We start from the raw sequence: 11316 nt of genomic DNA on the forward strand, positions 1-11316 counted from the left end.
GCACCTGCCCTGTAGTCGAAATCTCTCCCCATATGATTATCATGCCTTTGGTTGCTTAAAAAAGGCCTGGAAGGGTTGACAGTTCCTGTTGGATGAGGATGTGCAGATGGTAGCTACAGACTTTTTCATGCAGCAGTGCATGGTGTTTTACCAAATGGGTATCTTCAGTGTGGTGCATCAGTGGGATCATTGCCTCACGGCAATTTTGCCTGATTGGCATACTGTTTCTGGACTTCACAACCTTCAAACGGAGACTTTTTTATCACTCCTTATTGTTAGTTGACGGTTACATTTTTACTGTTGAGAGGAATGAAGGCAAGGAATATATAATATTGACTCATAGGCTACTCAGAGAGAAAATGCACAATGGCTTTTCATTAGAGACCCTGGTACATTGAGAAGTGGCCTCTGAAATAAGTGGACAAGTGAGCATGAGCAGAAAGTGGAAGTTAAGTGAAAAACAGATGCATTGGTTGCCTCAGCGAAATCTGTAAACTAGAAATTGCAAAAATATTTTCAAGGGCTATGATTGAGAAATGAGTGCAACAAGCTTAAGAATGGTGGGGTACTTCACTCTGTCCAAATACCACACACAAAGGGATCTGTTCTGAAATCATATGAATTCACCTAGGAAGCACAGTCGTAATGTGGTTTTAGAAAAAAAATGCTGGATGGCAACAGACCAAGATGCATCTCCAGAGTAAGAAAGATCTAGGATGAGAAATAATAAAAATGAATGAAGTTATAAGTAAATATATCTTGTTACATATACTTAAAGGGACAGTACTCACTCACCCCCATTTAGCCAACTAGATCTGGTTCATGATAACAGTGGGATACTGATGATGGCAAAAAAAAGCCTTGTTCAATTGAAGTGGGAAAAAACATTAATTTAGTGTACAAAGGATATGTTGAGAAAAAAAAAAGTCTCTATTTACATGTAGCATGGGGAGTAGTGAGAACAACAGAACAGATACAATACTGACACAGTATCTCAGTAAACTTAGAGCTGCAATGCTGATAAAGCCACACCGTCTCTCGTTCACCTACAGGTGTCTTCCAGAATTAGCATTACAATTGAAAATCACATCAAATGTGAAATCAGTTCTGCAGTATTGCTTGTAGTGACCAAACTATCAAAACTATTTACACTCGTCCAGAAATTTGTACTGTCCATGGGCTGAATGTGATGAGTGTAGCTGTTGTGCATCAGTGATGTCATTTTTGCAAGAATGGGAGCAGAGGTGCTCACAATTGTTTATTTATTTGTTTCTTTACTATCCGTATAAAAATCAGTTCTCGTACAGTGCATAGATTTTACTTCACATATACAAAGGTTAGTTAACAGACATAAGTGCACACATTGAAATAAATAGTGAAGATCAGAAATTATCATTTTTTTGTTGCAAAACATACTTTTGCTATATGCACTGTTTAACAGAGCAAATTTGCAACTTGAAATATATCGATACAGCGTGTGAAGATCAGAAATTATCATTTTTGTGTTGCAAAAACAAACTTGTGCTATATACCTCGTTTTATAAATGGATATTACAACTTGAAATCATCTACTGAATAACAGCTCTTCTCTATTGATAAATGCATAAGTTTATTGTTTAAAGTTTTTAAATTAACTGGCTTTTTTAAAAAAAAATAAAAATAGAAAGAAACCTTGCAGTTCTGTGAAAATTTTCTATTCCCCAGGTATTGTACCTATGTTCTTTACCATTTGTCACTTTTTTAAAAAAAGTCTGAAGAGCCTGTCTGTATAGACACCCCATATCTTAGTACCATACTGAAGATGTGGATGTATCACTCCGAAGTATGCCTCAAGCTATCATGGTCCAGGAAGGCTGAGACCATTTTCAGTAGATACACATTTGTACCAATTTTCTTAGAAATATGGTCTATGTGCTCTTTCCATAACAGGTGTTTGTCAACAATTATGCCAAAAATTCGTGGTTTTTTTTTTTTTTTTGTGTAGCTAGAAGGTGTAGATAGTGTTCTGTTTATGTTCTGATTATAGATAAGCATAAATTGCATTGTCACTGTCTTCTCTGTATTTACGAGCAGGTTATTTGCACTAAGATAACTTGGCAGAAAGTGTAATTGATTTCACCATTGTTTGCAGCAGTTTGCATATTGTGGCCCCAGCATAGCTTAGAACCTTGCAGTTTTCAGGTTCAGTTAAATTATTAATGTACACAAGAAATAGAAAAGGCCCCAATAGACTTTGTTGGGGCGCACCACATTGAAGTATCTTGTGGGTTGATTTGGTTGCTACTAGCTGCTCATTCCTTTTATAAGTTAGCTTGACACACTGTTTTTTGTCTATCAAATAGGAGGTAAGTAGTTGTAAGTTGATTCCTCTCATCCCATATGCATCTAATTTATGCAATAGAATTGTATGATTCACAGTATCAAAAGCTTTACTCATATCCCGGAAACTGCCTGCTATCTTGTTTCCTTCAGCTAGCGTCTTTAATATTTCATATATATAAAATGCTACTGCTGTTACAGTAGATCTTCTTTTTCTAAAACCATACTGAAGATTTTTAAATAGATTATTTTTTATGAAATATGCCTCAAATTGATATAATATTGCTTTCTCATTCCCAGGCTGTGAAGTTAATGATATTGGTCTATAGTTTCTCATGTCAGTTTTTATTCCCTTCTTATACACCAGTAGGATTTCAGTGATTTTCATAAGATGTGTCACAGGCTTCACTAATTCTCCTCTGCGTCCCATTAGCAGCTTAGGTGAAATGTCATCATTTCTGCTATAATTGCGTACCCCTCCACCTTTATGTATCCTTCTACAGCACAAGTTTATGAGTTCATAAGTTGTTAGCCTGTATACATATGCTTCCTCTTCCTTGCAACCTAATTCACTTGCTATGAAGAAATGTGGTTTTGATCCATTTAGGTATACATCCAAGTGCTCTGTTTTATTCGTTATATAGGCTACTGAACATTCTGGTATGTAAGGATTAAATTGCTATGTTTTACTCTAAAAAAATCACCCCTATCACCTTTGTGACTGATAATTTTCTTTAAGTCATCTTTCTCTGTGATAATTTTGCTATTTTATTACATAAAAGTTTCTTCTCTTTGAAATTTAGACACATACCATGTTTGGTATGTAGGCATTTGTCCATTTTACCTATCTCCACTATTCTACATTTTCCAAATGAAGCACACATCTGTTTGATTTTGAAGTTTGTTTTTCGTGTCTCCTTGTTGACACACAAATTGTATATTAGGTCACGCCTCTGAGGTAGCTTTATAACTATTGTGTTTCAAGATTTGTTAACTCTTAAGAATTTTTCCAGGCCTGCTAAACAATTTTATGTCTGATTTCTTGAGATATCGTCAGAAGTGGCTGTTTGTCTGTAATCAGCTATGAACTGCTACAGAAAATCAGTGAAAAAATTTCGTAAAATCCATCATTTCACAGTATCTCAACTGTGGGACAACAGTCTGTAGATTTCACAATGTTTTATATGAGATTGTAACTACACAATTAGGCAACTCGCAATTTTTATACATATTGGGTTTGACACTGTCAGGAAGTAGAATTTTATGTAGAGGAAATTTACCAGTTTATTAAGAGATGTGATAAATGTGTAAATCCAAGTGGTTATCTACATCCATACTGTGCAAACCACCATGAAATCCTTGGCAGAGGGTGTGTCCCATTACACCATTTATTAGGTGTTCTTCCCATTCCATTCATGTATGGAGCGTGGGAAGAATTATTGTTTGAGTGTCTCTGCATGCTGTAATTATTCTAATCTCGTTCTCACGGTCTGTATGTGAGTGATACATGGGGTTGTAGTATATTCCTAGAGTCATCATTTAACGCTGGTTCTTGAAATTTTGTTTGTGGACTTACTTGGGGTAGTTTACATCTATCTTCAGGAGTCTGCCAGTTCAAGCGGTTTCCCGAAATTAACGTGCTTCTGAAATAGCGAGAAACCTCTCTAATTTATTTGATGAGCAATACATGCAGTCATTGGAGCAAGGATGTACATATCATAATATACTGCGAAAGAATCATTCATAAAGTACTTGAAAATGACCTAAGGCTGAAATTGTACTATCACACGTGTAATAAAGAGAATGGCAGCTGAAGGCATCACAAAATTATTCATAAAAACTTTCAATATGTCATGTGAGCAAAGTGCAAGTTGGGTTGCACATGATCAATATTTCCAGAATCCATGCTGGCTGGCATGGAGAAAGTCATTCTGTTTGAGATATCTCATTATATTTGAGCTCCAAACATGTTCTGAGATTCTACAACAAATTAAAGTCAATGATATTGGACAGTAGTTTTGTGGATCAGTTCTACTACCCCTCTTGTAGGCAGGTGTGACCTGTGCTTTTTTCCACGAACTGGGCACAGTCTTTTGTTTGAAGGGTCTACGATAGGTTATAGTTAGAAGAGAAGCTAACTCAGCCACAAATTCTGTATAGAATCTGATAGGGATTCCATTGGGTCCTATAGCTTTGTTCAATTTTAATGATTCCAGCTGTTCTCACTGACATTAATACTTATTTCACTCATCTTTTGAGCAGTATCAGGATTAAATTGGGGCAATTCTCCTTGGTTTTCCTTTGCAAAGGAACATTTGAAAACAGAGTTAAGTATTTTAGCTATTGCTTCACTACCCTCAATTTCAGTTCCTGTCTTATTTGCTAAGGGCTGGACATTGACTTTGTTGCCACTAACAGCCTTTACATAAGACCAGAATTTGTTTGGGTTTTGTTAAAAATCATTTGACGGTATTATGCTGTGGTAGTCATTGAAGGTTTCACACATACTCTATTGACAGCTAAACACGTTTCATTCAGTATTTCTTGATCTATAGTCTTATGCTTTGTTTTATACCTGTTGTGCAGTAATTTCTATTTCTTTAGAAGTTTCTTTACAGTGACTTTTTACCATGGATGGGCCTTCCCATTATGAACTGTTCTATTGGGTGCATATGTGTCCAGTGCATGGTCAATTATTCTTTTAAACTTGAGCCATAGTTCCTTTACATATTTAATGATGAAAACAATAAATTATTGATAAAATTATTTAACTGAATAGATAAAAAATCTACTCACCAAGCAGCGGCAGAACACACATGTAAAAGACTGTTGTGATTGGCAAGCTTTTGGTGCCAGTGGCTCCTCCTTCAGGCAGAAGGGTTGAAGGGGAAGTAAGAATGGTGAATGAAAAGGACTGGAGAGGTCTAGGAAAAGGGGTAGATTTTGGGAGTGTCACCCAGAACCACGGGTCAGGGGAGACTTACCATACGAGATGAGAAGGAAAGACTGATTGTTGATGACTGCATCGGACGAGATTCGAAAACCTGAGAGCTTAAAGGTGGAAGACAGGGTAGTATGCAAGAAAGAGATTGCTACTAAAATATTGTGCACAAGTTAATAAAAGTGAGAAGCTAAGTGCATTGTACGTAACAGAGGTGAGAGGGGTTGGTGAAAAATAGATGAAAAAGACAATGAAATATGTAGGAAATGAAAACTGAGTGAAGTAAAGAGTAGTTAAAGTGAAGAAATGCTGAGACAGAAGAAATTAATGTAAATTAACGCCAAGTGGGTGGTGAGAACCAAGGATATGTTGTAGTGCTAGTCCCCACATGTGAAGTTCTGAGGAACTGGTGTATGGGGGAAGAATCCAGATGGCACATGTGGTGAAACAGATGCCGAGGTCATGAGTATCATGTTGTAGAGCTTTATATTCCTGCTTGTTTTAGTTGACCTTTGTACTTTGTTAATCGTTGTTACCACAACTGCATCATGGTCACTGATACCATTTTCATTGTGGACATCCTGAAAGAGGTCAGATCTACAGGGTGCATCAAAAAAATGTATACACACTTTGAAGCATCATAGAAAATTTATTGCCGATTCTACAATGTTAAATTTCTGGAAATGGAAAGCCTAAAGTCCAATTGGAAAAATAAATGTACTTTGCAAATGTGATTAATGTTCAAACTGGTGGCCTTCAGCATCAATACATTTCCGAGTACGAGTCACCACTGATTCCCTACATCGAACCAAAGTGTCCAATGAGATTTCTGCACACACCGCCTGAATCTCATTCCAAAGTGTGTCCAGGTTATGTGGTTTATGTTTGTACATCTCATCTTTTACTGTGCCCCATAGGAAGAAATCCAGCGGCGTGAGGTCTGGAGAGCATGCAGGAAACTCGATTGGTCCCCTGCGTCCTATCGACTGGCCTGGCACATTGTGATCTAGGTATGCTCTTACGTCCCTATGATAGTGCAGTGGGGCGCCATCTTTTTGGAAATAAAACTCATCATTACCGTATAATGCACGAATGGCTGGGAATATGGAGTCAGCAAGCATTGTTAGGTACATTTCTCCAGTAACAGTACCTTCAAGGCGGAAAGGCCCAATGAGTCCCCTTGCAGACAAACCACACCACACATTTACACCAGGCAAATTCACAGCCTTTTCAACTGTAATGTGAGGATTATCCTCAGGCCAGTACACACAATGGTGCCTATTGACAGTTCCATTGAGTTTGACTTGGGCTTCATCCGACCAAATTATGCTACCCATAAATCCCGGTTCACGTTTCACCATCTCCTGAACCCATTCACAAAATTTTAACCTTCGATCTGGATCGTCGGCACTTAGCTGTTGCACCAGCCTTGGAATGTACACACGAAACTTACCTTTCTTCAGAATGCATACTGAGCGAGGTGGCGCAGTGGTTAGCACACTGGACTCGCATTCGGGAGGACGACGGTTCAATCCCGTCTCCGGCCATCCTGATTTAGGTTTTCTGTGATTTCCCTAAATTGTTTCAGGCAAATGCCGGGATGGTTCCTTTGAAAGGGCACGGCCGATTTCCTTCCCAATCCTTCCCTAACCCAAGCTTGCACTCCGTCTCTAATGACCTCGTTGTCGACGGGACGTTAAACACTACCTACCACCACCAGAATGCATAGCACACTACTAGCACTTACATTACTCTCATGTGCCACTTGCCTTGAAGATTTTTGAGATGAACGCTGAAACAGTTCCAAGGCCACAGGTGTGGAATCATCACTTGTAGCTGTACGAGGTCACCCTGATTGACCTTTATGCACATCTCACACTGTTCCATGAATTTTGAATTTGCCTCGTAGACGTGTAATTGTTAACCTTGAAGGTGGTTCTGTACCATACTCACTTCTCCACTGTCTTCGAACCGCAGCTACATTCTCAAACTTCCAGTACCACTTAATTATCTGCTTCTGCGCTTCAAAGCTCAAACATATGTCTGCCATGTTGCAGTTACTTCCTTGCCACTGCTGCCACCTGTTGAAGAAACATAACATTACTTTCTCACAGATATTTAACCTTGTAGAACAGGAAATAAATTGTCTATGACAGTTTAAAGTGTGTATACATTTTTTTGACGCACCCTGTATTTATTACCATTAGATCCAATACATTCTCGTTGTGACTTGGGTTCCTAACTGTCTATCCTAGTTAGTTTTCAGAAAAGGCATTTAGTAATGTTTCACAGGATGTCACCTCTAACTAAACTGTAATTTTCCCAATTGATTGTTGGATGATTTAAGTCTCCACCGATGATTACAGTTGTGATTGGGGAACTTGTTTACAAGTGAACTGAGGTTTTCTCTAAGGTTCCTGGTGGCCACCGTGATACTGAGTCTTACCCAAATAGTCTCACAAGCAGCTTCAGTTTCTATCTAATCTGTTTAATAAAACAACATTTTGAGGCACAAGCCTCATCTTGAGGCTACAATGGCAATACAAAAATGTTTAATGAAATGAAACTGTGTGTTACAGAGACCTTTTCTGATCTCAGACATCTGCGATGGATATATGAAGGCTGAAGTGACAAATGAAAATTTTGCCAAGGCTGGGATTTGAACCCAGGTCTTTTGCTCACTAGGCATAGTGGCTTGAGCATCTGCAGACCCTGCTCTCTAGGCAGAGCATTGAATGTAGTGGTTAGCACACCTGCCTAGTGAACAACAGACCTGGGTTTGAATCCTAGCCTTGTACTAATTTTACCTCCTACATACATCAAAAACAGTTAACAGAAGTAAACATAGATATTACAGTTGTTTCTTACAGTCTTGGCTTGTACTGTGATCATCTTCGGTCATATGAAGAGGGTGTGTTCTTGTGGCCACAAAAATGATCACAGTATATGCCAGGACTTGAAGAAACAGTTTCAACATCTATGTGTACTTTTGTCTTTGGAGCCTGCAGACGAGGTTTGTGCTTCGAAATTTGTTGTTGTATTAAATAATTTAATAGATCTGTGGTTAGTAGCAGTCACTGAAAAACATTTCAAATACTTGTTAAGAAATGAATCATTCTTATATTTGATAGTCATCTGTTGCTAACACTGCAGAATGTTATCCCTTTGGCTACCACTGATTGTTTTATGTCCTTCAGTGGTAGTCAGAAAATCACAAACTTGGGTAACGGCACCTGGCTGCCCTCCTATTTTGTCACATGCATGGTACACACACTTGTATAACTCGTACACATTGTCAATGGGAGTCAAATCCACTGATGTCTTCAAATGTCACCACAGGCAGAGACCTAAGGGACCGTGGTTAGGTGAAATGACAGCCACACTATTGGACTCATCAACCAATCTTTTGCTCATTAAACATTTGTGTTAGGTACTATTGTATGAGGCACAGAAAATAATGTGGTGTCTATCATCCATAAACCGCATCTATTGCCTTACTATAGGGGTAATGTTCTCTAGGGTTGTGGCTGATTTGTTGTTGTTGTTGTTGTGGTCTTCAGTCCTGAGACTGGTTTGATGCAGCTCTCCATGCTACTCTATCTTGTGCAAGCCTCTTCATCTCCCAGTACCTACTGAAACCTACATCCTTCTGAATCTGCTTAGTGTATTCATCTCTTGGTCTCCCTCTACGATTTTTACCCTCCACGCTGCCCTCCAATACTAAATTGGTAATCCCTTGATGCCTCAGAACATGTCCTACCAACCGATCCCTTCTTCTGGTCAAGTTGTGCCACAAACTTCTCTTCTCCCCAATCCTATTCAATACTTCCTCATTAGTTATGTGATCTACCCATCTAATCTTCAGCATTCTTCTGTAGCACCACATTTCGAAAGCTTCTATTCTCTTCTTGTCCAAACTATTTATCGTCCATGTTTCACTTCCATACATGGCTACACTCCATACAAATACTTTCAGAAATGACTTCCTGACATTTAAATCAATACTCGATGTTAACAAATTTCTCTTCTTCAGAAACGATTTCCTTGCCATTGCCAGTCTACATTTTATATCCTCTCTACTTCGACCATCATCAGTTATTTTGCTCCCCAAATAGCAAAACTCCTTTACTACTTTAAGTGTCTCATTTCCTAATCTAATTCCCACAGCATCACCCGACTTAATTCGACTACATTCCATTATGCTCGTTTTGCTTTTGTTGATGTTGATCTTATATCCTCCTTTCAAGACACTGTCCATTCCATTCAACTGCTCTTCCAAGTCCTTTGCTGTCTCTGACAGAATTACAATGTCATCGGCGAACCTCAAAGTTTTTATTTCTTCTCCATGGATTTTAATACCTACTCCGAACTTTTCTTTTGTTTCCTTTACTGCTTGCTCAATATACAGATTGAATGACATCGGGGAGAGGCTACAACCCTGTCTTACTCCCTTCCCAACCACTGCTTCCCTTTCATGCCCCTCGACTCTTATAACTGCCATCTGATTTCTGTACAAATTGTAAATAACATTTCACTCCCTGTATTTTACCCCTGCCACCTTCAGAATTTGAAAGAGAGTATTCCAGTCAACATTGTCAAAAGCTTTCTCTAAGTCTACAAATGCTAGAAATGTAGGTTTGCCTTTCCTTAATCTAGCTTCTAAGATAAGGCGTAGGGTCAGTATTGCCTCACGTGTTCCAGTGTTTCTACGGAATCCAAACTGAACTTCCCCGAGGTCAGCTTCTACTAGTTTTTCCATTCGTCTGTAAAGAATTCGTGTTAGTATTTTGCAGCTGTGGCTTATTAAACTGATTGTTCAGTAATTTTCACATCTGTCAACACCTGCTTTCTTTGCGATTGGAATTATTATATTCTTCTTGAAGGCTGAGGGTATTTCGCCTGTTTCATACATCTTGGTCACCAGATGGTAGAGTCTTGTCAGGACTGGCTCTCCCAAGGCCGTCAGTAGTTCCAATGGAATGCTGTCTACTCCCGGGGCCTTGTTTCGACTCGTGTCTTTCAGAGCTCTGTCAAACTCTTCACGCAGTATCGTATCTCCCATTTCATCTTCATCTACCTCCTCTTCCATTTCCATAATATTGTCCTCAAGTACATCGCCCTTGTATAGACCCTCTATATACTCCTTCCACCTTTCTGCTTTCCCTTCTTTGCTTAGAACTGGGTTTCCATCTGAGCTCTTGATATTCATACAAGTCGTTCTCCTTTCTCCAAAGGTCTCTTTAATTTTCCTGTAGGCAGTATCTATCTTACCCCTAGTGAGATAAGCCTCTACATCCTTACATTTATCCTCTAGCCATCCCTGCTTAGCCATTTTGTACTTCCTGTCGATCTCATTTCTGAGACGTTTGTATTCCTTTTTGCCTGCTTCATTTACTGCATTTTTATATTTTCTCCTTTCATCAATTAAATTCAATATTTCTTCTGTTACCCAAGGATTTCTACTAGTCCTCGTCTTTTTACCTACTTGATCCTCTGCTGCCTTCACTACTTCATCCCTCAAAGCTACCCATTCTTCTTCTACTGTATTTCTTTCCCCAATTCCTGTCAATTGTTCCCTTATGCTCTCCCTGAAACTCTGTACAACCTCTGGTTCTTTCAGTTTATCCAGGTCCCATCTCCTTAAATTCCCACCTTTTTGCAGTTTCTTCAGTTTTAATCTACAGGTCATAACCAATAGATTGTGTCAGAGTCCACATCTGCCCCTGGAAATGTCTTAGAATTTAAAACCCGGTTCCTAAATCTCTGTCTTACCATTACATAATCTATCTGATACTTTTTAGTATCTCCAGGGTTCTTCCATGTATACAACCTTCTTTCATGGTTCTTAAACCAAGTGTTAGCTATGATTATGTTGTGCTCTGTGCAAAATTCTACCAGGCGGCTTCCTCTTTCATTACTTAGCCCCAATCCATATTCATCTACTACGTTTCCTTCTCTCCCTTTTCCTACACTCGAATTCCAGTCACCCATGACTATTAAATTTTCGTCCCCCTTCACTATCTGAATAATTTCTTTTGTTTCATCATACATTTCTT

The sequence above is a fragment of the Schistocerca piceifrons genome, chromosome 4 (assembly GCF_021461385.2).
Source record: "Schistocerca piceifrons isolate TAMUIC-IGC-003096 chromosome 4, iqSchPice1.1, whole genome shotgun sequence".
Taxonomy (NCBI): domain Eukaryota; kingdom Metazoa; phylum Arthropoda; class Insecta; order Orthoptera; family Acrididae; genus Schistocerca; species Schistocerca piceifrons.